At 36.5% G+C, this 26448-nt stretch overlaps 4 long non-coding RNA genes across 13 annotated transcripts; 2 read left to right on the top strand and 2 right to left on the bottom strand.

The window, feature by feature from the left end:
* Nucleotides 1–609: 609 nt before the first annotated feature.
* On the bottom strand, nucleotides 610–9732 carry LOC135780970 (uncharacterized). Of its 4 annotated transcripts, none has more exons than XR_012335869.1 (8): nucleotides 6455–6596; nucleotides 3325–3384; nucleotides 3184–3228; nucleotides 2343–2420; nucleotides 2178–2231; nucleotides 1763–1938; nucleotides 1551–1652; nucleotides 610–887 (listed from the first exon to the last, which is right to left on the bottom strand). It is a non-coding gene; the product is annotated as an uncharacterized lncRNA (long non-coding RNA). The 4 variants fall into 4 exon arrangements; XR_012335868.1 differs by having other exon boundaries at nucleotides 1555–1652; XR_012335870.1 differs by lacking the exons at nucleotides 610–887; nucleotides 1551–1652 and adding an exon at nucleotides 9693–9732 and having other exon boundaries at nucleotides 1866–1938; nucleotides 6455–6800.
* LOC135780971 (uncharacterized) lies at nucleotides 1051–6790 on the top strand. Its single transcript, XR_010545030.2, has 6 exons — nucleotides 1051–1164; nucleotides 1806–1911; nucleotides 2169–2252; nucleotides 2360–2438; nucleotides 3337–3402; nucleotides 6468–6790. It is a non-coding gene; the product is annotated as an uncharacterized lncRNA (long non-coding RNA).
* Nucleotides 9733–12493: 2761 nt separating the features above from the next.
* Nucleotides 12494–24257, bottom strand: LOC135780973 (uncharacterized). 6 transcript variants are annotated; one of them, XR_012335842.1, is made up of 10 exons: nucleotides 22210–22277; nucleotides 22036–22110; nucleotides 20033–20106; nucleotides 19730–19829; nucleotides 19107–19169; nucleotides 17991–19016; nucleotides 16634–16937; nucleotides 16315–16453; nucleotides 13775–13919; nucleotides 12494–12986 (listed from the first exon to the last, which is right to left on the bottom strand). It is a non-coding gene; the product is annotated as an uncharacterized lncRNA (long non-coding RNA). The 6 variants fall into 6 exon arrangements; XR_012335843.1 differs by having other exon boundaries at nucleotides 16315–16485; nucleotides 22036–22239; XR_010545034.2 differs by having other exon boundaries at nucleotides 22036–22239.
* Nucleotides 18570–20681, top strand: LOC135780974 (uncharacterized). 2 transcript variants are annotated; one of them, XR_010545039.2, is made up of 4 exons: nucleotides 18570–18704; nucleotides 18807–18997; nucleotides 19766–19820; nucleotides 20050–20681. It is a non-coding gene; the product is annotated as an uncharacterized lncRNA (long non-coding RNA). The 2 variants fall into 2 exon arrangements; XR_010545038.2 differs by having other exon boundaries at nucleotides 18607–18704; nucleotides 18873–18997.
* Nucleotides 24258–26448: the final 2191 nt, after the last annotated feature.

Below are 26448 nucleotides of genomic sequence, written 5' to 3'. Positions count from 1 at the left end.
GGGTCTTAATTTCTGTAATTTGCGAAAATAATGCGTTTGAAAATGTTTTATAATGGGACTATGTTAGCATTGTCCTGGGAAAACGAGTTTATTGTTGTGACTGCTAACGTAACATCACAATTTACTCTGGAATCATTGTGTGTCGTGAGTTTCTTCTCCTGTAGTGTACTTATTAGTGATACTTTTCTGCATGATTTGTCTGTTGGCAACATAAACCGTTAATAATAATAATATATAAAATAATAACACAGTACCCAGATAGCACACGTACGTCTCAGATACGTATCTGCGAGGTAATCACTCAGATTTCCATTCCGTCTGGAAAACGTATTATAAAGGTCGTTTGCCCATATGAATTACGTATCTGAGATGTACGAGCCCAGCCGTTTTGAAGACGCTTTTAAGATCTTTTCAAGACGCTTGATATTTAGAATGATGGTTAGCAGATGTTTCTAAGATATTTCCAAGATGTTTCTTAGATCTTTAAAAGATCTTTATAAGAGCTTTAATCGAGCTCTTTCTAAGATGTTTCTGAGAGCTTTAAAAGACGATTAAAAGATCATTAAAAATAAATTGCTCCAAACTACATCTTCTACACGGTTATACACATTATTACAATATATCATTGACAACAATTAAAACAGTATTTTCAATAAAACAGGCAGTTGATTGCGTAAAATTTATTAAAATTAGACAAAGGAAAACATTCATAAGATGCATATTTACACGAGTGTATGCAAAAAAGCAACGTTTTTCTATAACATACAAAGAAACACAATATCTTTAAATTAATCAAATGCTTCCTCGGGCAAAGAACATCTTTTCCCGATTTTCCGCGTCTCCTTCAGTGCTAGACGGACGGATTCTTCATCTGCAGCAGCTGCATTCTAAAAGAAACCATAACAAAAATAAGGAAAAATTAATTTTACAAACTATGTCATATGTTTTCTTTGTTTCCTCAATATAACTCTGATTAGAATGTCAAACAAAGAGAAAATCATCCGTATTAATCGTCAATATCGTGTATATTATTAATATGAGCGTCTTTGCGTTAAATTCGTGCTACACCACACCATGCACTTATATTGACGTCGCAATGCAAAAGAAGAAGGGCAAGAAAGAAACCTGTCCTGGTCTGGTGATTTAAGGGGACATTTGTTTAAGGTATGTAGTAATAATACATTTTAATAATGCTGGGTGTGGGATCAGTTAACTAGAAATTTCGTTGATAATTAGCAATGTATGTACAGTAACTAGCTAGTTCACGTTAGATATTTTATTCACGTGTCTGTGGTTATTTTAGGTTTTTGATAGTTAATTTCACTGATAGTTTGAGCCCGTGTAAATTTCTTAAAAAGCTGTAATTATTATTTTATTTAACATTATTATGTTTGCTGTCAAGACTGATATTTATTTATATATATATTTATTGACGTTGATATGTAAACTTAACCTACTCAGTTGTACTTGACTAATGCAATAATGACAGGTCCACCTGTTTAAGTATATTGTAAAACATTTGAACATAACAACATTTGGACATAACATACACACATTGTTTCCGCCTGCATCAATTTAGTTGTATAGCTGCATTGCTGGTTAACACCTCTGGGCAGATTCTCCATGTTCTTCTTTCATGTGTAGCTGCTCACCTTAAACAGATACAGTACATTGAAGTAATGTTTTAAACAAATTAAGCCCTATAATATTGTTTATGTTTACAATAATTGGTAAAAAGTTTGACGGATAAAATGGTTCTTACCATTCTCTATATAAGCCCCTCTGTCTGTTAACTTTTGTTTGAGCCTGTCTAGATCTTTTATCAGTCTAGAAAGATGTTGGAGAAAAGACATCATCCTCTTCTATAATCTCCATCTGTAATTGGACTAAGAACTGGACCAGTGAATGCAGGTGACTCCAAGATTGTCTTGTTTACAGCTGCAATATCAAAAAAATAATTGAATTGAGGCTTTTTATATACATTTAGTATTTTTTATTAAAATTCATAATGAGCATATGTATACATTGATTTAAAACAGTACTCAAGACTGTAGATTTACTGTGAGGTTTTGAATGTTGGACAGATTATCAGACCTGCATCTGCCTCAGACATGTTGATGTTTAGCTAATGACGATTTTAAATACATTTATTTTATTTATTTTTTTAGGCAACTTACTCTCCATTCGACCTTGCAGGTCACACCATGGTCTCAAGAGGGAAAATGAGTGCTCTATGGATTGAACAGAAAAAGGTAGTATTAAACAGTGTTATGTTGTATTTAAATGCCATGAACAATGCGTTTATGTTTTCTTCCTAATTATGTCAACAAATGCTCTCTTACCTTGCATGGTACTTTAGGTGAATCAAAACTCCAACCATCTGTATGAGGGTCTGGATGGATAAAGGATGCCCACTGGAGCTGGAAATGATGGATCAGGTCATTTTCATTTGTCACATTTACAAAGAAGCACACTCTAAGGATTGCGTTACCCTGTCTGTGGCAAATACACTAGACAAAAGTATTGGGAGGCCTCATTCTAATAAACATGTTTATTTATTCCAGTATGTCCAATCAAAACAAATAAAAATGCTATACCATATAATACCACTACAAAGAATTTTGATTTTTGTTGCAACAGTTTTGTAAGTGCCTTTTTCTGTTCCGAAATGACTACAGCTTCTTGTACAAGTCATTGATAGGTTTAGGTGATGAGTTTTTGGCTAAAACCTTTGAGTCATATCAAAGGGGTTAGCTGAGTTAAGGTCTGGGGTTTATTCAGACCATTCAAAGTTCTTCCACACCAGACTGAATCACTAATTTACTGTTTGAACCTTACTTTGTTTGTAGGGTCATTCTTAAGTTGGTATTGAAAAGCGCCCTGCCAAAACTCTTGCTATAAATTTAGCATCAAACGGTTTTTCTAGAATATCATATGCTGTAGCATTAAGATTTGTGCTCATGGAAATAAGTAAAGTATTTCAACCTGTTTATTAGAAGGAGGTGTCGCAATAGTTATGTCTATATAGTTTATGTTTAACAAGCCAAAATAACTAGGGCTGCTTCTTTTTAAGAACTTTTGGGTATTTTTAAATCAGCCAGAGGAATAACAGTCCTTAAATGTGTAATGTACTGCCATAATTTTGTAATGATCAAACGTGAGGTCAGATTCTTGTTAACCTACTGTGTTCTTTCTTGATGGTTAGCCGAGTGTCCCAGGACAGAAAATCTGTTTCGTATGGATCAGAGTCAGACATGAACATCTAATATGTAATATCTAGTGATATGTTTTCTTAGATAATGCTGTGAACAAATGCTCGTTTACCTTGAATATTAGGTGGATCCACACTTGAACCATCTGTATGATGATCTGCACCCACTGGATCTGTAAATGGTGGTGCAGGTAAGTTTCACAAGTAAACAAACTCAAATCCTATTCAGACCTGTCATGATTCCAGCAATAACCAAGTTTTTTCGTAACAATAAGACTGCATTTACAATGCAAATCTTAATGCACAGATCATATTTTTTTGACTATATTCATTTTTTGTTCTGATCTTTTTATATTTACATAAGACACTATTCATATCTGATATCGGTGTTACAATAATTTGCAAAACTTCAGTTAAAGAGGCCCTTCCACATAAAACCGTTTTTACTTGTATTTTTTGATATGTGTTAGGTTCATATGTGTTTGTGTTGTGTCGTGAATGTGAAAATTAACTTCCACCTCCTCTGTCAGCTCTAGCCACTGAAAAGAAATAAGCGGAGAAATCAGGTCAGTTTAAAAAGCTTATCAGTGTGACGTGGAACTGATCGAGGTCATTAATATTCATGAGCTCTTCAACTTGAGACCGCGCCCTCATATTACGTGTAGTTGAGTTAGTTTTCATAACAAGTTACTGCAAGGATGGCTAAACGTTAACCGTACCATATTCGGGCCATTGTTTTTCGTCAAGAGACATCATTCCTATTAAACGAGGTAATCATACCAGTTGCTACATGTTTGGATGTTCAGAAGAACGCTGGATTTGAAGAGAGATTGCGATTAAAAAGCAATGCTCCTCTATCAATATTGGATCCGGACGTAATGGTGGCGCAGCTTATGTGAGTAAAACGCTTTAGTACTATGTGTCACTGTGGCGACCGGTGTTTTCTCTTCCGAGGGACGCGAATTCATGCTGCACACTCTTTGAAAGGGTTTATGATAAAAGACACGCGTGTTTGTGGGAGTAAAACACTTTAGTACTATGTGTCACTGTGGCGGCCGGTGTTTTCTCTTCCGAGGGACGCGAATTCATGCTGCACACTCTTTGAAAGGGTTTATGATAAAAGACACGCGTGTTTGTGGGAGTAAAACACTTTAGTACTATGTGTCACTGTGGCGGCCGGTGTTTTCTCTTCCGAGGGACGCGAATTCATGCTGCACACTCTTTGAAAGGGTTTATGATAAAAGACACGCGTGTTTGTGGGAGTAAAACACTTTAGTACTATGTGTCACTGTGGTGGCCGGTGTTTTCTCTTCCGAGGGACGCGAATTCATGCTGCACACTCTTTGAAAGGGTTTATGATAAAAGACACGCGTGTTTGTGTGAGTTATTAAATGTGATAAAAAAACACATGTGTGTGTTTGTGCATTCGTTACACACGCGTCGAAGGGTTTATGTAAAAGGGTTTGTGTGTGTGTGTGTTGCTACACGCACAACGAAAGGGTTTACGATAAAAGACACGTGTACGTTTGTGTGTGTGTGTTTTTGTGCGTGGGTTTACGATAAAAGACAGGCGTGTGTGTGTCAAAAGGGTTTATGATAAAATATGCGTGAGTAAGAAAGACACTGTGTCTTAAGACACTCACTTAACATTAAACTGATTACACATGAGATTAAATTGAAAGTTAGTTTGAACGAAAAACTGTTATCCAATCATAGCAGTGGGCGTTTACTTCCAAGTCGTCAATGCAGCCCGCCCATTAAAACGGATCACTTCTCTAACCAGCCTCAAAATCAGGGTACAAAATAGCCTATTACTTATTGCTTTTGATGTTTTTGGATGTAAAAACCATGCAAACGTCATGAGTAGACCTCAGACAACAGTCTAAAACAATAAAAACGCCAGAGGAAGGGCACCTTTAATATGAGTGTCATGATTTGCACTTGAGTTTTGTATCGACTTAAGCCAGGGTCACTGCCAATTTAGGCATGTTTTAATTATGACACTTAAACAATTGTATATGTACTTCGATAAAGGTTTTTGCAATCATGGAAACATAAGTGAATCGCAGACAGCATTCTTCTTTTACGAATGTAAAATGGCTGGAGTAGTGATGTCACTAGCTAAATTAATTTTCATTTGACCTCCCCCACAGAAAGACACAGCACATCATTATATCGTTGGCTCCGCCCACTGGTGTTCAGTCTAAAGTAGTAGTTGTTGACAATCATAAAGTTGTAATAACAGTAAGATTGTGATGTCAGACAAACATTGTGCTGTTGCTGGCTGTGGGAAATTAGTGTCTTTGTAAGGGTCGCAAATAATTTGAAAATATTTATGTTTCTAAATATGCCCCCCTACCATGAACTAAACTGGACTGTTGCAGAGACCAAGTGTAGTAGGGTACACTACTATGCAGGTGACATTCTTTTGTTTATTGAAGCTATGACAAATAATTTGTCTGTTTAGTTAATGTTTTATACAGTGTAACTGTACCTAAACATTGTTCCTTGAGGTCCTCTGCTATTTACATTTTGTATGTCTTCCTTATTTAACACACCTTATTCAAATCATCAGCTCATTAGTAGAGATCTTCATGAACTGAACTGAGGCTGTGTCCAAATGTTCACACTTGTTGTCTTTGCACTAGACTACTTACATTACGGTTTTTTTTGTATTTGGCCTAAATATTCTAGTGGGCGTGAAGATCCCAAGCGTGCATGTAGAATTATTCATCCGATGGGACACACTTAGCATGGGTAAAAATTTCAATCCAGGTAGTGCCAGCAATTTGCACCAAAACGTATTTGTGTTTTATTTACTACTTTTAATTTATATTTAACATTTTTAAGTTTTTCTGTAAATAAAATGAACACTCTGAAATGAACATTTGCTTATATCAAACTTTTAGATGCAGAATTCTTTGCTCCTGTAAAAAAGCTCTTTGTTTTGAGTATGTAGCTTTATTAAAGTGTATTATTTATTCAGTAGTCCCTAAATAAACGACACAATGTTGCAGATGTTTCACAAAATGCATAACAATAATGCAGTGAACACCATAGAAATGTTAACATACAATTAAAAGTCTCATGCTTTACATCCAGAACATGATGCACGATAGGATGCACAAAGTGATATTTGGACGCAGCCTCAGTCTGTCAAATCAAAGAGACATACAGAATGCACAGAGCAGTGGGACTCCATGAACAGAGTTGAGAACCACTGGTGTAACTCATTATGCTTACCTGACTCATGCAGAATTCTGGCCTGGTGTTTGGTCCCCCCTTTCTCTGGCTTGTGTCTCCATCATCATTACACTCTTGTCAGTGTAATAGTATCGTCGTCTGCGTACCAGGACTTTGTTACTCAGCTGTCCCTTCTCCTTCAAGCTACATTTTTGTCAAGCTGCAACAAGTTGGAATACATAATTATTAACGTTTAATGATTTTGATGTATGAAATATGTAACAAAAGCAAAAAATGTATAGACATTCTATTAAGAAATTACCTTTTTGTTGTTTGTTTACTGACCTTTCAACCATATTGCATTTATAATTGATCATCATACCTTTGGTCTACTGTTAACAGGCTACTGTAGAAAACAAAGTCAAACAAAAAAGAGAGAAAAAATTATAAATGCTGAATGTGTCTCATCTTAAATACATTGTTGTTGTTTTTGTTTCATTGAATTTGGATGTTTTGATGATTTAAGGAAAATTTACGTAGCATATATATTAATGTTTTAAATCAGAGTTTGTTAATGACACTTAATCATTAACAAACATTTAAAAAGCTTTATTACAATAATAATTGATAATATTCATGTAATAATCTTGTTTTGTAACACCCTAAATCACTGAGCGCACAAACGCTACCCCTGTTACAAGCATGAGTGGTTGACTTCAGGCACACATGCGCAGACATTGAAGTACCGCGAGAGTGATTCAAAAGCCCACGAAACAGTGTAATCACGCGGTACTGTGATGTCATACTGGTTAAGGCTAAGCCACGTGAAGCCGGACACAAGGGCTACACTAATCTTTGGGCTGGAGTAGCCTGTGGCTTTTAAGGCTTCGTGTCTCATCGCGTTAAACGATCGCAGAACAATTTATTTCTCTTTTTCACCTCGATCTTTGGCCTCGTGTGATTTACCAAAACCAACATGTGAAGTTACAACGCTGACGAAGGAGTTTCATCAGTAGAGGTAAGTAACCAACATGTTATGCATGTAGTGGATCTAAAGATTGATTGTCGTATATGATCATTCTTTTTTTGGTTTGTTTGTTTGTAACGTTTATCAATGCAAGCCAAAATCGAGCTGCAAATCCTGAAGGCAAGGCACGTTGAACATGTAACCGTTTTCTCAGCGGTGGTGGGGTAAACATTTGCTAAGTTAGCCTAGACCAGCCCCTGTTTAACTTAAAGTTACTTGAGTTATAAAATGTATCAATCTTCCCGTCCGACTTGCTTGGAGTAAGTTAACGTTTTGTAAACGACCGGTATTCACAAGAAGCCTTAAAGTTTTATAGCGAAGTGGTTTGATACTTAAGTTAATATATTTTATCAGTTGTATTAGCTATAAAGTTATTTATATCTGTGAATTAATTCGTATTTTTATCAGTTTCTAACAACACATACATGACAAAAGGCTAGCGTAACGTTAATAACGTACGTTAAGTTACTTACCAACACGAACAAACTGAGTCTGACAGACAAATTAACTTAAAGCCAACAATAAAAAAAAAAACATATTATAAATTAACATAAACGTAATGTTTACGAATTATATTATTTACATGTTAATAATGATGTTAAATGCGAAGAAAATGTTGAAGTGTGCCTGAGGAAAAACGGTCATATCATGAAAATGGCGCTCACGTGACGTACGAATGGCCTCGCGACCACTGTCTATGCTCGCGCTTGCGCGACAGAAGGGTTAACTTCCTGCTCCAACCTGCAACCATTTGAATGCAGGGATAATAACAAATACCCAAAGTTTAATCATATTGCTGGATTTTTTTATAATGCTTAATAAATGATGCGTGTAAATTTACACATATTTATTACGTCACTGACATTGTTTTTTATTGCGTTTATTTCTTTTATATTGACTGAAAATGAAAACCTTATTTAATTTACCTAAAATTTGTTTGTGTTTAACACTGATTTATGTTGTTTTTCTGTTTAATATTAGTGTGTCCTGGAAAACGTGTGCTCGGAAACATGCAGAATACAGTATTTACAGAGCCAACCTTGAGGCACCCACTGATGGAAAATCTGTTTACCTAAAAACAGGTAATGTATAAACATTGCAAATATAATGAATTCACAAGTATATAATTTCACAAATATTAAATATTATTAACAATTATTATTAATAATGTACATATTAAATTATATTATACATGTTCAGTTGTTCTGTTAAGTTATTTGAAGGATATGCATGGTAGATCAATTAGATTATCTTTCTCACTAGCTATAAGCAGCATGCTATAGAAATGTTCCACTTAAAGGTGTAGCGGAGGATTTTCTCGAATTTTAGAAAAGAAACGCCGTCTCCGCTTTTTAAAAAAAATGCAATTGCGCAACACTCCAGATTAAGGGTGTCACGATTTCGATTTTAAATCGAAATCGATCGAAATTAAGTCACAGCTTCGAACTTCGAATTAAAAAATGGGATCGTCGATGCTGCCACGCCCCCATGTCACGTCCGGTCGGCTTGCCAAGCGAGGGAAAAAACTCTCAGAGATGCCTTTAAAAACATCTGTCCAGCGGAACCCGGTCATATTTTAAACACGAGGTATGCTACAACTCCTTGAAATGCATATCATAAACAGGATTACTAGTGATCTGACTTTGGACAGAGCGCAGCTCTCTGCACGTGCGCGAGAGTGAGGGAGGCGCAAATATGCAGCGGGTTATATTTAAACAAAATGGATAGTTTGCCTCAGCTCGCATGAAACACATAAAACTGAACAAATACATAAGGATTACTACTTTAGTTTATGTTTAGACTTCGGACATATGCGAGAGCGCGTGCACGTGCACGTGAGACAGAGAGAAGCGCAGCTGCTTATGATGCTGGATTTATTTCAGATGCTATGAGTCCAAGACACACGCATTAAGTTCATGTGCATTAAATCCATGTGCGTGCAAGAAGGAATCCTCTTTCTACAAGCTCTCGCGTTAAGTGAAGCCCACAAACCCCCATGCGAGTTGTGCAATGTGAATGTTCTGTTAAACTATAATAATAATAATAATAATAAATAATGGCATATCATTTTTGTCTTCAAAAAAAAAAAATGTAAAAATTGAGAATCGGATCGAATCGTGACCTTAGAATCGAAAATGTAATCGAATCGAGGATTTGGAGAATCGTGACACCCCTACTCCAGATTGACAACTAGGAGGACCAATAGTCTTGATGATCCACCCGGAAAACCTAAATTCTCCGCAATACCTTTAATGTTTAATGCTCTTTTACCTTGATTGTTAGGGTGGTGTTCATACAAAGCAACTTATTGCTCATCTGCTTGAGAGAAAGTTACTGCTGGAGCTCTCCTGCTAAGGTTGTCTTAATTCTAAAAAGAAATTAAGTCATTTAGGCTTAGGTCATAGCAAGTTTTGAATGAATGACTTCACAATCTGTTTTAATAATGTTTATTTACAATGTATTTTATTCCACTTACCTGAATCGTGCAGAGGCTTGATGTTTAGTCCACCGGTTGTCTTCTCCAACCTCTGAGTGAAGCCACCACGAGTGGTCGTGTTAACCAATTTTTTTTAATTTTAGTGAGTTAGTGAGTGTGTCTACATAGTCTAAACGCTTAATAAACTGATAACGTGTAAGGTCATTTAAATGCATAAAATGGTTTTCTTTTATAGGGTAAAGCCCATAAATGGCAAAAACTGATTGGCACAGGTAGTTTTTTTGCTCTTAAACCAGATTTTAAAGTCTTTTTTGCCGTTTCGTATGTGCGTATGTCTCCACCTGTGATAGATAAACTTCACAAATAAAAGTAAATTAAAACGCTTGAAACATGTTAATGTAATAAGCTGATTTTTATAATATCATAATAAGATAATTGTCCTCTTATTATGTGCATGTAAACATACTCAATGTCTTTGTTTATCCTTTGTCTCAAGTCACACTGAGTGTGAGAAGTCATTTGTCCAGTGCTGTCGGGAAATCTAATGATAACTGCAATTCCTTCAGTCTAACATGATGGTTGAATTACACACAGATAAACTCCCACTTTATAGACCACAAGATTTGAGTTCAGGCAGATTAAGATAGTGTCACGGTGATCCGTGTCATGTTTTGTTTGTCTCTCCGATTACGTCACCTGGACATTCACGGACTGATTCATCACACCTGTTCCCTGTTAAGTGTTGTGTATTTATACTGCTGTCTGTTTCTCACCTGTCGCCGGATCATTGTTATTGTCATTACGTTCGTGTCTGTTCCTGTTCCGTCTGTTGGATGTTCCTGTGTTTACCCACCTGTTGTTTTATTTCCGTTCTGTTAATAAATGTTATTTATTTCATGGTGAACCCAGCAATTGCGTCCTCACTCCTGTTACCGATCATGACATATAGTTGATTGAGTTTAGTTGTTATTGTTTGGCTGTTGGCTCATATTATTATTGATTTTGACAATTTTCTTACAGCCCTTGTCTGTCAAAATAATGCAACCTCTGGTTGTAAAGCAAATTTTAAACTGATCTTCTTCATTCTGTCACTAGCCCACCACAATCCATTTTTACCAGCTGTGAAAGTGCAGGCCAAAAATCTTCCTTCACCTGTGGGCCTCTAACCACATTTAGATAAGGTAATGAATTATTTGATTACTGTCGCTGTTTCTGTCACTGGGGCAAAATAACTGCCCTAGAGAACATGAAGAATAGCCAAAACTGTGGTATTGCGCTAGCTCTAAAAATTGAGAATCTTGATGTTTCTAACCCAGATAGCACACGTACGTCGCGGAGACGTCTGCTAAATATCGCTTCATCTTCTGTAGATCGGCTGCGAACATTGAAAAGTAAGACGTCTGCAATATCTCTGCAAGACGTCTTGGCGATGTCTTGAAACATTCGAAATTTTTACGAGCTGCATGCATCTTCTGGAGCTCTTGATTCCGAGCAAACGCAGACGAATCAGCTGACCTAAATGCTCAACTCATTTCATTGTTTACACTTATTTCTTGTTTACAGTATTAAACACAAACAAAAGATAAAAAAAACCCAGCTGCATATAATTTGCCAGTTTTTTAAGAGTTTGGATTTATGTAGCATTCATAAAATATTATTTTTATATACCCTACCTCGTATCACGTGTAATATAGAAACATGAAATCATACCCGTATGTATACTGTATGCGTTTAGTCCAGTTTCACTTGCATATTTGGCAGTAAGGACGAGGGGACTCCTGCATTTAAATTGCGTTTATGCTCTAAGTGCAGAATAAAACACTTAAAGGTTCTCAAAGAAAGTACCATGTACACGGAAATAATCTTACTGGCAACATTTTAACAAATATACTGTAACCAATAATGGACAGCAGTCTCTGCACCGTTCTCCAACAGATGTCTGTATAGATGAAGAAACCTTATACAATGTCGAAACACATTATACATGTATTAATTTGACCAGGTATTATCCAGCATCACAGCATGAATTGTTCTGACAAGTTTGTTTACCAAATTTAATTTATGAAACATGTTCTGAATGTTCATTACATCCAGAGCCTACCAATATACTGCAAAGCTATGACATTTACTACCTGCTCTTTTAATCACTGCACAAGACCCAGAGCTGATCATGACACTTTCCATTTTAGACTTTGCATGTTCTACATAAAGAAAGAATTCTTTAAAACTGAATGAATTTATAATAAACCTAAAAATTAAAGCATTAAAAACACTGTGATGTAGTAAGTGCTGAAAGTATCATGTGAAACTGTGAATATAATCACAATTTAAATAATGGAGACTGTTACACAAGACTTAGATGCGACTTTAATTACAATACATTCAGTACACCAGGGGATTTTAAACTGTGGGTCAGGAGGACCCACTTGTCGGTCACACAGTATAAGGTGTGTTGCACACCTTAATGATGCAACAACAGTTTGGCCAAATTAATAATTAACAATGACAATGGTTTTGAAAGAATATACCATAAAATATTTGGCATTGCAAATAAACTTGTATTTACTTTACATCAGTGGTTCTTAATGTTATTCCTGGAGGCCCACTGCCCTGCACATTTTGTATGTCTCCCTTATTTAACACACCTGATTCAAATCATCAGCTCATTAGAAGAGATCTCAATGAACTGAACTGAGTCTGTCAGATAAAAGAGACATACAAAATGTGCAGAGCAATGGGCCTCGAGGAATAACGTTAAGAACCACTGCTTTACATTATGAAATATTATGAAAATAAAATGACTCCACTGAAAGAGAACAAATGTGTTTTACCCCATTAAAAAAATGTATATGTAAAAATATTTTAGTGGGTCTAGAATAGATTACACTTGTCTAATAGGTTTTGAAATGAAAAGTTTGGAAACCCCAGCTTTACACAATACTAGTCTCAATTAAAGTTAACATTAAGTTGTAATATAACTGAAATAAATAGCATTTGCAATTGACAGACATTAAATTAAACTGATGGCAGATGAGGTGTGGGGATGATGCTGGGCCAGAGTTGAATCTGTGCATCTTAGTAGATCAGGGTGGTTCATCCTTAAGTGCTGCATTAAAAAGAGAAAGGATCTAAAAAGAAAAAAAAAATTCTCTCAAATCAACATTGGACTATCAACCCCAAATTAATAATACTGCAATTACATGCAAACAAACCTGTCAACCTTCAATATGTAAGGAATAATTGACGACGGGCCATTGAATTAGAAAATAGAAAATAATGCACACCCAAGGTGCAATGCGGCACGACGAGAAGCAGAGTGCCGTTACACCGCGGGTGTGCTTTATTTTCAAATAATTCAAAGGACCGGAGTCAATTATTCCTCTTATACCACGGTTAGCACAAACATTGCTCTGGTGCCTATTTTTAAGACATTAGACAAGTTAGGTGTGCATTTATCAGAAATGACTTCCAAAAGCACAGTTATCTAACACAGTCTACTGTAAGTGTTTTTTAACATTAAATATAGAATTCTTTTTTTTTCTTTTTTTTGAGAGATACAAAGGACAAAGTCTCTGCTTCCGTGAGACCAATCAATGGTTGTGTTAAAAACATGGGAGGATAATCAGGTCATGACAATTATGTGAAATATTGCGCAGTGTTACAGACAATTCGGATTTCTGATGTTATGTCATTAAATATCCTACCACCGACCTCAATGCATTCCAGTCAATCACATATCACATTTGCGTGTTTACCACATAATGAGACGCCAGGAGAAGTTTGTGCTCTTGTGCCAATTATGGCAGAAAACGGTTACTGGATAATTTAACATTCATGTTCATAAATATTATGTGCTGTAAAAATAGTTTAAAGTTTGTTTGCGGTTCATGTTAGGCTGTGAAAGGCTAGCCACCACCTTGTCTGCAATGTCAAATGATGCATCTCGTTGAGGTTGGTGCTGATCGATCAGTCACAAGTTGAGAGGTCGGATACTCAACTTTGTTTGCTGTTCCAGTTGTCTCGAACACAGCATTAGTTCACAGACTCCAGTTCAGTTCTATCTGTAACAACAGAACACAATGAGAACATCATCACATCAGACAAAGTATTTCATTTATATAAATTGCACCCAAAGAAAAACCAAAATATTAAAAAAATGAAAGATCAAAATCTTCATTTAAACCCAAAGGGGACTAGCATAGTAATACCATTCTCTGCTACTTTGCTTGAGCGGAAGTACAAAGTCTGACGTAGTCAGGCTAAAAGGGGACATGGTCTTTAAATAAAACACCCAAAATGACTCTCTTTGTAAGAGTTTTCAATATCTCCACCACAGTAAGAATTAATTATTTTCTCAATACTTAAACATTAAAGGTCACGTTTTTTCTGATCCCCTATTTCAAACTTTAGTTAGTGTGTAATGTTGCTGTATGTAGTAGCATAAATAATACCTATAAATGATAAAGCTCAAAGTTCACTGCCCTTTCATTCCCCTTTCAATACAGCGAACGGCCGGTTTGAACTACAGCCCTCTACTTCCCGGTTGAATGACATCAAAGCAAGTGTGTTTGACTAAACTCCACCCTGGCTAAGCTAAGCTGCTGTCAAATCACAACACACTAATAACAAACTACACAATCAGAACTCATTACGTATTTCTGAAGGAGGGACTTCATAGGACAAAGAAGACACCAGCCTGTTTTTAGGACAGTGAAAGCACTATATAGATAAGTAGATTGTGTGAAAAATACCGCATGTGAAACATGAACACATGTTATATTGTGCACTGTAAACACAATCAAAGCTTCAAAAACACAGGAAAAACGGGACCTTTAAAGTTGTTCAGTATTATGGTTGTAATCAATAAAATGACAGGCAATTTTATTTAAAGATCATATCCCCTTTGGGTTTAAATGCAGATTTTAATCTTTCATGCCATGAAGGCAATAACGCCGAAACATCTGTCCTTGTATTGTTTGATTAGAAAAACAGGTCTAAGCACCTAAAGCTGGGAGAGCATGGTGAGGGCGTTGATTGAACTAGATCTATTGACCCATCATTGATCTCATAGACTATGTTTACACTGTCAGTTTAAATCTGATTTTTGTGTATATCCAATTTGAATGACTGACTGTACACACTGTGTATGACAACTCTTCGTGTTTGATTTGTGTGACCTGATGTGCATTATCTTTTATCCAAAATAGCTGCATTGGTTTATAGCAATGACGTTGCGTTGATGTGTTTGAAATAAATGTGCTTGAGTTCATGCAGCAACAACCAGTTTTCATAAATGAAAAATAAAATATTGTCTTTTTATCCAATTCATCCGAGAAATCATTTGATAATTAAAATAATGTACCCTAAAAAACCTTTCATTTGTAAAACTGCATTCATTACTTTACTAAATGTGGGAAGAGACTCACAGGTGGAGGTAAAAGTTTGGTCTGCACTTTCCATAGCTGGTGCACAGGGATTGTGGTAGGCTAGTGACACAATTGAAGAAGACTGGTTCAAAATCTGCTTTACAACCAGAGGTTGAATTAAACTTTCTTATTGCCTGTCATTTTGACAGATAAGGCTGTAACAAATCTGTCATAATCAATTAGGACTAAAATATCAACAAAATACTTAGAAAATGAACAAAAACAACTATCTGAATCTGTTCGAACTCTAACCTTGAGGTCTGGATAGACAAAGTGAGTGTTTATCTGTGTAAAAGTTAAACCATCATTGAAGACTGATGCAGTTGTCATTAAGGCTGATTTAGTCAGACCTATCCCAATGCCTCTACACAGTAGGCTATCCGCCACTTTTCATTTACACGTTTGCGTCGTTGTTCGCATCGATGTGGATTTACACATGCAGAACGCTAGTAGCCAATGTCCATAGGCATTTACCAATGTAAAATACAATATCAAGGCAAAAGCTGAAAAAATAAAAAGCAGCAGAAAAAACCCTTGTTGGGGGCCAATCACACCAAATGCGTTTTAAAGATGTGGAAACACAAGGTGCACCTTGATTTGGTCACTTTATAAAAAGCAGTGCAGCGCAGATTTTTATATTGCTAGGCAACCACAGAGGCAGCTGTCCTGTCAATCAAATATTGAAGCGTGAGCGCTCTTTTGCTGTTAACTGTCAAATAAGCAGAAACTTTAAAAAGAGGACGCTTGCACTGACTTTGATCGAAGGTGAGAGGTGCATAAACACACAGGAGACAGTAAGTGACTGAAGTACGGTTTTTTCAAATAACTGTAAACATCGGTCCCTACAACGGAAGGCCCGCCTCTCCCCATATTCAATTGGACAATGGAAAGACACAAATGACGTTGGGTGCTTTTCCGCTCTTAGCGCTCCTTCAAAAATGCATGTTGCAGTAGAGGGCAAAAATGCAAGGCGTTCAGTGCGCATAAACAGCGCACATAACGCTCAATGCTGCAGTTAAAAAAGATTTACCTCATAGTTAAGACAACTGGATCTGAAGCGTAATGATGGTCTTCAGAAGGCCTCTCATGGTGGCCTTGATTCAGAGGTTTGAGAAGACTACCAAGCACCAGAGCCAGCTAACAGGTGGACCAAACATCAAGCCAGAATTCTGAATGAGTCCGGTAAGCAGAATAAAAGACACTATAAATAAACAATAATAAAAGATGGTCATTAATGACTTAATGCTTTCATATTCATGTTAATGCTTTGAAAATTATCTTATTTCTTTCAGAATCTTTTGATAATATTGCCCAATGCAACAAATGGAAAAAGCATGCTTTATGACAACCTCAGCAGCAGAACCCATGACTTTCTCCTGGGTAGACGAGACAAAAAAGTTTGGTATCAACACCCATCTAACAATTAAGGTAAAAGATAAAGTTTTATGATCCCTGCATTCAGGTTAGAGTATGGGGTAAGTTGACCGTTCTATGGGTGTTCCTCAAATGCAAGGTTGCATGTGGAGGCTGCGTCCATCTTAGTCCTGGCCTTCTGAGATTTCAATGTTAGAAAAAAGCCAGAATGAGATGGTTTAGTTTGATGTCCAAGGCAACGTCATAATGGTTTCCGCCCCAGTGATCATGGCATGAAAACTTTAAAGAGAGAAGTTGAAAATTAGCAATGCATCACCAAAAAAATCCAATAATGTAGTACAGTGAATAAAAGTCATGTATCAACTGTCTTTACAACATGGACAGTTAAACATTTTGTAATTAAATTAAAACAACAAAATAGAAAACAAGCAGATTGAGATGTCCTTCGACGATGCTTGATGACGTGGCAGCCGAGACATGCAGCCGTCTAGGACGGAGCCTTATTTTAAAAAAAAAAAAAAATAAGGACGGCTCCTTATTTATTTTTATTTTATATATGTATAATGTCCCCCTTTGTATTTCTTATTATTAAAAAAAAATATTAAAAATAATTTTAAAAGGACGCAGCTGTGCGTTTGAGAAACGACCGGAAACGACTTATATGTCGCGAGGCCATCACGTGACCACAATATTTACCAGAAGACCGTTATTTGCTCGAGTACCCTCAACTTTTTTGTCGCAAATAACATTATTAATAACCTGTAAATAATCAACTTTGTACACATTACATTCCTCTTCACTTTGTAATAGTATGTTTTTTGGTTTAATAGTCGGCTTTAAGTTAGTTTTTCTGTCAGTTTGATCGTCAAAATCTTGGTAAGTATAGCTTGTCATTCCTGGGTTTTAATTGTTAGAAATACGAATTAAAGAACAGATATAACTAATATAACTGAAACAATTAATAAATACAATTATCAAACCACTCCAATAGAACAACGTTAACGGTTTTGAGTGGTTTCTAGGAAAAGGTCTGAATGACAGTAACGTTATCCGTATAAGGGCCATTTTAACGTAACGTTAAAGGGCGGGAAAGGTTTGAGACATTTAATAACTCTATTAAAATGGCTGGTTTATCCCACCAGTGCGTAACATGTGAAGTTAACGTTACAACGTGGCTTCGGGACTTTGCAGCGGCCTGAATAGCAGTGCATTGATAAACGTTAATAAGCTTTTAATCGCGTATAGAACATTAATATACGACGATCATTCTGTAGATCGACTAACTTACATGCCTGCATAACAACATATATTCTGTTAAAATGGTTAACTTACATTGACACTGAAACTCTGCCGTCAGCACTGTTGCTTCACCCGTTGGAACATCCTACTAGTCTAGGGAGTTAAAAATCGAGTTGGAAAAGAACAAAAAATCGTTCTGCGATCGTTCGACACGACACCCAAAAGCTGCAAAAACCGATTGAGGTTAGACTCTACTGAATTATCGCAACGTTGAGTGCAGGCAGCCCACACATCTTTCAGATGTGTTCTACTTCATGCTGATCTACACGCAAACCGATCGTGACATCAAGTACCGCGAGATCAAACCTTTTCCGGGGCTTTCCCAAACTCTCGCGGTTTTTTGATGTCATACCACGTGCTGTCTGCGCATCTCGGTGTTAAGTCGAACACACCTGAATGTATTTGTTGGCTGCACTCCCTTGCGCTCAGTAATGTAGGTGTAACGAATTAAATGTATTAAATTGATATTATATAAATAAATATTGTAATAAAAATCTTTATAAAATGATTAGCTGTCATTAATAACAACTATACGTGAATTAACCCTCAAGTTATGAAATGCCTAAACATCAAAATGGTGAAAATACAACAATGTATATTTGACCAATTCAGCTTTTATTAACTTTTGTCTTTTTAAATTGACTTCAGAAAGTTATCTGCAGCCACACATCAACTGTATACCAAGTTATGATGAACAATTATGAAAATGCAAAAGGATTGATAGATCAGTAAACAAGCAACAAAAAGGTAATATCTTAATAAATTTCTGCTTTTGTTACTTATTCATGTATTTGAATTACATAGTTCAAAATCAAACGTTAATAATTATAGGGTTTCAACTTGTTGCAGCTTTACAAAAAATGTAGAATTTGTAGGAGCGCATGGACATCTGAGTAACAAAGTCATATTATGCAGATGGGTGCTCATGGTGGCTCCAAATAAATACATGGACAGGCTGCTAAAGAGGGTCAGGATGATGGAGATGCAAGAGCCAAAAACAGAACAGACCAAACACCAGGCCAGAATTCTGCATGAGTCAGGTAAGCAGAATCAGTTAAACTGTATAAAATAATTAATTAATAGACAGTACAATTAAAAACACATTATTTTTCATAGCTGTAAAAAAAAAAAAAAAGAATGAAACAGTACCTGCATTTAAGTTTCCAGCCTTTTTCACAAAGTTGCCGACAACTGGAAGAATGTCCCAAATTGCTGCAAAAATAAATTCAGTAAGTCCTTATAAAAGAGACAGTTTAAAAAGTAAAACGGCTTCATTTAACTTCAAAATACCCCTAAATCCTTAAAGGAACACGCCCACATTTTGGGAATTTAGCTTATTCACCGTATCCCCCAGAGTTAGATAAGTCCATACATACCTTTCTCATCCCTGTGCGTGCTGTAACTCTGTCTGATGCAGCCCCCGCTAGCTTAGCTTAGCACAAAGACTGGAAGTGAATGGCTCCAGCTAGCATACTGCTTCCAATAAGTGACAAAGTAACGTGGACATTTTCCAATTTATGTGTTGTGATTTGTATAAATTCACTACCAGTCTTTTGTTCTAAGCTTAGCTAGCAGGGGCTGCGTCAGACAGAGTTACAGCACACACGGAGATGAGAATGGTATGTATGGACTTATCTAACTCTGTTTGTTTATTTGTAAATGTAAAAAATGCAGCTAACCATTCCCAGCTCCAGTGGGCAGGTTAAAGAGTATTTCTTTATATGAGACAGAAAACAGAAACACATTTTTAATGGCATTTAAAGACAACATACCACTTCATACAACTAAATTTTCTGTTTAATCCATAGATTGAGTAATTTTCACTCTAGAGACCCTTGGGTGACCACCAAGGACGAATGCAAAGTAAGTGACCTACAAAACAAAAACATTAATCTTTTACGACTGTTTCGAGATAAGTACTCTGCATATCTACAGCAATATGCAGATTCTTGAGTAAGAATTTCTCTCAGACAATATAGACCATATTTGTAGTTTAACAATTTCTATCATGTTAAAGTTCTCACATAAAAATTGTTAGTCTAAGAATGCTACAAGAAACCTGTTGTGCAACTTACCTGCTTCCCATTTACAGCTCCAGTGAGTGTCTCTAAGGTAGATCCTAATGCAGATGGATGGAATGTTGATCCGCCTAACATGCAAGGTAAAAGAGCATTTGATAGCATAGTGGATAAACAAAGCTTTTTTCATTTTCAGAGCATTTTCAAAAACAACATAACACTTGCTATTACATTGTTATATATTACATGACCATGTCTAACTCTGATCCATACAAAACAGATTTTCTGTACCGAGAACTTTGGATGACCACGTTTTCAAAAATCTGACCTCAATTTTAGTAACCATTTAGATATTTTAGATGTAGTCCGAGAGCTTGCTGACCCTCCATTAAAAATGTATGTACGGTATACTGTTCATGTCCAGAAAGGTAATAAAAACATCATCAAAATAGTTCTTGTGACATCAGTGGGTCAGTTAGAATTTGTTGAAGCGGCAAAAATACATTTAGGTCCAAAAATTACGACTTTATTCGGCATTGTCTTCTCTTCCGGGTCTGTTGTGAACCGTGTGCATGACACTGCTTCCGTACGATGCTGTTGGCTTGTTATCTGGTGCACCCAAGCTTTTTTTTTCCGTTTACAGTCTGAGAGAGACGCTGTAAACAAAACAATCTTCGCAAACATGTCTGAGGATAACACGTCAGCAGCGTCATACGTCAGCAGCGCCACTGTGCACGCGCATTCGCAACAGGCCCGGAAGAGAAGACAATGCTGAATAAATCGTTATTTTTGGACCAAAATGTATTTATGATGCTTCAACTAATTCTAACTGACCCACTGATGTCACATGGACTACTTTGATGATGTTTTAATTAACTTTCTGGAAATGAGACAGTATACAGCACATACATTTTTTGGAGGGTCAGAAAGCTCTCGGACTAAATCTAAAACATCTTAAACTGTGTTCCGAAGATGAATGGAGGTCTTACAAGTTTGGAACAACATGAGGGTGTGTCATTAATTACATTATTTTCATTTTTGGGTGAACTATCCCTTTAAATGGAAAACACCACCGCTTTCCAAAATGTTACTATGTTTTTACCTTAGACGAATTAATACATCCCTATCTTTTTTCAATACGTGTACTTAATCTTTGTACAGTGCATTGTGAATGTGTTAGCATTTAGCCTAGCCCCATTCATTCCTTAGGATCCAAACAGGGATGAATTTAGAAGCCACCCAACCCTTTCATGTTTTCCTTATTTAAAGACTGTTACATGAGTAGTTACACGAGTAAGTACAGTATGGTGGCACAAAATAAAACGTGGCGATTTTTTTATGCGGATAAAAATGAGAACTATATTGTATGGCAAAAGAGCACTAAGTTTGCAGCACTTCGACCTCGGCGTGCAGTAACATCATCACTCCTGATTACTCCACCTCTCGCTCAAACTCAAAAGGGGGGGAGTAGTCAGGAGTGATGATGTTACTGCGCGCCGAGGAATGAATGGGGCTAGGCTAAATGCTAACACATTCACGACGTGCTGTACAAATATTAAGTGCATGCATTGATGAAAGATAAGGATGTATTAATTGATCTAAGTTGAGGTAAGAACTTAGTAAAATATTGAAAAACTGTGGTGTTTTTCTTTAAAAGCAGCACCCCTATTTATTTTGGGTGCTAAAAATATTTGCCACAGACAGTTAAGGCCTTATGCTGCATTTATTAGAAGGCGTTCCCAATTCTGGTTGTCCTAGTAAATACTATAAACAAATGAGTAACAATCCTCTCAGTAAATGACAAAAGACGGATGACATGAACTTCACTGCTTCACTCTCATTGGTAGTTGCTCCCAAAAGTCCTTCATCAAGTTGAACTTTACTCAAAGTTGTGGCATAGCTGGACATGCTCACTTCCTGTTGTCAATGGTCACAGTTGCTCATGTTGCTTAATGGGGCAAAGCTTTCATTGGAATGAACGAGATTGTGTTGCTAGTCGCTGGTGGTGTACAAGCAGCATTAGTGTGTGTGTCTTTAAAAATATATCAAATGCAAATTACCTGATCTAACATTCCCAGCTACAGAGGGCATCCTTTATTCAGTCCCTAATGCAGATGGTTGGAGTGTTGATCTACCTAACATGAGGGGTAAAAGAGTGTTTGTTAGCATAATGAGAAAGAAAACAGAAACACATTATTAGTGGCATTTAAAAACATAACACTTGTTTATACTACATTTTATGTTCAATCCATAGAGCACTCGTTTTGAGTCCTGAGACCCTGGGTCACCGTGAACAAATACAGAGTAAGTTACCTAAAAAAACAATAAAAATATTTATTTATAAAAAGTTCTTATAAAAAAGCATCATCATTAACTTGCATGAAGTGTTACCTTACCAACATGTTCAAGGAAGGTGCAGGTCTGATGATCCATCCAACATAAAAAAACAGTACATTTATTCTTGGTTACTGTTTATCTGTTGTAAAACAGACAAATGCAGTTATAAGAATTTTACCTAAACTTCACACCTATTTGATTCTTAAGTTTAAATAAATCAAAATAATGCATTTAATAGTAAAAGCATTTTAAAAGCTACACTCCTAATTCATTTATCTTTGCCTTTTTGCAGCTGCAATAGCAGTCTTGACGGTACTAGGATGAATGCAAATGAAGACTAACCACCTGACATCAGCTGTCCAGTGTCTTGTGGGAAGCAGGTGCTTGTTACCCCAAATACGGATGAAGAGTGACGAAGAGGATGATGACTTTTTGCTCAAACATCATCTGAAGATCTTGACAGGCTGGAGACAAAATTAACAGACTGAGGGTTTATACAAAGAATCTTACTCAGCCAATATTAAAGATAAGATATTTTTACAAAATGTTCTTTTCATTGTTTAGGATGATTTTATGTAGAAAACAGTACATCACAAAAAAGACTTTAGCTGGGTTTTCACAGGCAGAGCCTTACACACACACTAACCACAATTATAAACGCAACCCTAACACAGATTTAGACAGATTTGTGAATAACATTTGAGAGAAATAGGCCTTTTGGGGACATAGAAAATATTTAAGTTCAGCTCATGAAATGAAAAATGGGGGCAAAAACAAATATTAACAAGTGTAATACAAATATCAACCATAATACTGATCGTTTTAAAAAAGTAAGCCACTATATCTTTCTAGAATCTTACACAAGACTCAGTTACATGAACGATCAAAATAAATTAACGTCAGACAGGTGGGCTAAAGATCAATATTAAAGCATGAATAACTGTTATCAACCCAATTTCGAGGTATTATTTCAACCCAATTTCGAGGTATTATTTAAATGATCCGACAGCAAACAGTTTATTATTTAAATGCATTATTACTACATACCTTAAGCATGTGTTCCACGCCTTTCTTCTTCTTGGCATTGCGAGGTCAAGCGGATGTTGTTATGTAGAATCATGACCTTGACGCAAAGACGCACATTCGTAATTTATTTAACAATGACAACACTTTCGGGTAATTTTATCTTCTAGATCCTAATTAATGCTATGAAGAAAGAACAGCCTTTCACGATTATTTCCTGGTAATTTTTTGTAATGTTTTATTTCAGAATGGAGATTAATAAAGCAGACGCGGAAAGGTTTTTATTATTTTAAATATGTTATGTTTATATGTTGTTGTTTTCGCATACTGTCGTGTAAAATGCATCTTTAAAGATAAATGAATGAAAGTTTTCATTGTTTAATTTGAATAAATGTGTTTTATAAAATCAACAACTGCCTGTTTTAAGATCAATTGAAAATGGTGTTTTAATTACTTAATATCGACGACACAGCATGCATGTGTAGATGTGTGTAGAAATAATTTGCTGTAGTTTAGGGCAATTCAATTTGTTAATGAGGGATCTTTTAATCTTACAAACATCTGGGAAAGAGCGGCTTACCGTCTTTTTAAGCTCTTCTAAAGATCTGGGAAAGAGCGGCTCGGCATCTTTTAAAGCTCTTCTAAACATCTGGAAAAGAGCGGCTCGGCATCTTTTAAAGCTCTTCTAAAGATCTGTGAAAGAGCGGCTTGCTGTTCTAACATCTTGTAAAGATCTGGGAAACGGCGGCTCGCCATCGTTCTAAATAACATACATCTTGTAAAGATCTGCTGGGTGTCTTGCAAACAGCTGGGTCGGACGTCTCGGCGACGCCTTCCAGATGAGCAAACGCCCTATATAATACGTCTTCCAGACGAAAAAGAAGACATCGCGCAGACATCTCCGCGACGTACGTGTGCTATCTGGGAACACATGGTACAACCGCTTAGTAGGCATGGGCCAGTATAAGATTCTGGTGGTATGATTACCTTTAGCAAAAATACCACGGTTTCACAGTGTTGCGGTATTCCCATTGCTACACTAAATTTTTTTATTTTTAAATGGCAGGTAAAAATAAAGCCTTTAAATTATATTATATATAATATTTTCGAAATGTATATTACATGTAAACATCAAATCAATCACATGACTTAATGAATTTTGTATAAATACAGTTCATACCTTGGAGACGGTTTCACAGACCATTTTAGTGGTTTTGTAACCTTGACTGTATAAAACCACGGTGTACCTTAAAACTGGCAACCAGCCCATGCCTACCGCGTAGTATCTATTATTAAGGTGGTTGACAGGTCTGTTTGCATGTTATTGCATTGGTAATAATTTATTGTTTATAGTCCAATATTGATTGTGAGAATTATTTAAATTTCCTTAAAAATGTTCTAACATCTTTTCCTTTCTTTTCTTAATGCAGCATTTCAGGAGAAACCTGCCTGTGATCTACTAAGATGCACAGATTCAACTCTGGCCCATTGTCATCCCAACACCTCATCTGCCATCAGTTTCGTTTAGTGTCGGTCTATTGCAAAAGTTCTTATAAACTTTAAATGAGACTTTGTGTTAAGCAGGGGTTTCCAAACTTTTCATTCCACAACATATTAAGCTCAGGATACACAGCAGGATTTTTGCAATCCAATAAGACCTTATCACACTGTGTGACAAGGATTGTTTAAACTTCAGCAGTAGACTGTCGATGAAGACACCTATTGCATCTGAAGCTGCGACATCTGCCATCAACATGCGCTAGTGGTAAACAAATACAGGTATGCAGGTCGTAGAAGCAAACACATTGTTGATGTGCGATGATCATGCTGAACTTCTTACACTGTCATAAAACTATCGTAGGTGTCTTTGGTCCCAGGACTGGGAAAACAGACGTCTTTAAACCTCTCACACTGTATGAGATAGGACCACCAATTAAGAGCCACGATCACAGAAATCTCCACGATTGTTTCACGATTGGTAATCTTTCATCTGGGACAGCCAAAAATCATTGGGAATCGTATATGTCATGGTCCAATCTTGAAGGAGCAAAAGTCGTGTATGCCATGTGAATCAACTTAAGGGTTATGTGAATCGGGAATCTGAGATTAAAGTCAAAGTGTGTGTTAAAGTGTTTCTACAGCTATGGTGAACTTAGTAGCAGAGGTGGAAAGTAACGAATTACATTTACTCACGTTTCTGTACTTAACTCTTTCACCAGCGCCAGCGTTTTTCATGATTTTCACCAAAGTTTAATGCCTTCCAGAAAATGTTCTTCTTTAAATATATAAACATACAATATACCAAATGAAAGAACAGACCCTCTGCTTTCAAACAAAAAAAACCCGTTTCATCCTACCTTTAGTGGTTCTTTTGCAATCAGCTTTTGAATATGGGTAGGTTTTTGCAAAAACACCATATTTTGAGCAAAAAGCAGAGATAATTCCATTTTTATGACGGACTTTTCATAGAGATCAGATGCAGAGCGATCTTTAAAACAGACACGGACATGCAGCAGCTTGACATAGGGCAATACTTCCGGTTTTAAAAAGTTGCGGAAGGGCGCCACCTGGTGGATAATAGCGGCATTGCGGAAAGACTGAAAATCTCGTCATTGGCGGGGAAGCGTTTTCTCTTAATTGACGAGATATCTCGTCAATGGCGGGGAAAGAGTTAAGTAGTTTTTTGTGTACTTTTACTTTTTGAGTAAATTTTAAAATCTGTACTTTTACTTTTACTTAAGTATGTTTTGTTTAAAGTATTGTCCTTCGTTACATTTTAAATCATATCCGTTACTGAGTAAAAAAATATTTTAAAAAGGCAAGGTGAGAAAAACGCGCCATGGATGATTGATTGATGGGCGGGAAACGCACAAAAAGAACCATGGAGACGGACGAGACAGGTGCGCGCTAATGCAGACCCGCCTCAATTCAATTCTTATGAAAGAAACCCCTGGCCATATTGAAGCGACCACTTTCCACTGACGCGAAGCGAGTGTTTCTTTCATATGAAAGGTAGGATTCATGCTCTTGAGTATGGAATTGCCGACCGGGTTTTTACCGCTCATTTGCACGATGCGTGTTTAATATATGCACATTATCTTCCGAGGTCTAAC

Source organism: Paramisgurnus dabryanus, chromosome 23, assembly GCF_030506205.2.
Source record: "Paramisgurnus dabryanus chromosome 23, PD_genome_1.1, whole genome shotgun sequence".
Lineage (NCBI taxonomy): Eukaryota > Metazoa > Chordata > Actinopteri > Cypriniformes > Cobitidae > Paramisgurnus > Paramisgurnus dabryanus.
The sequence above is the reverse complement of the archived record's forward strand: the minus strand, read 5'-3'. Positions and strand labels throughout refer to the sequence as shown.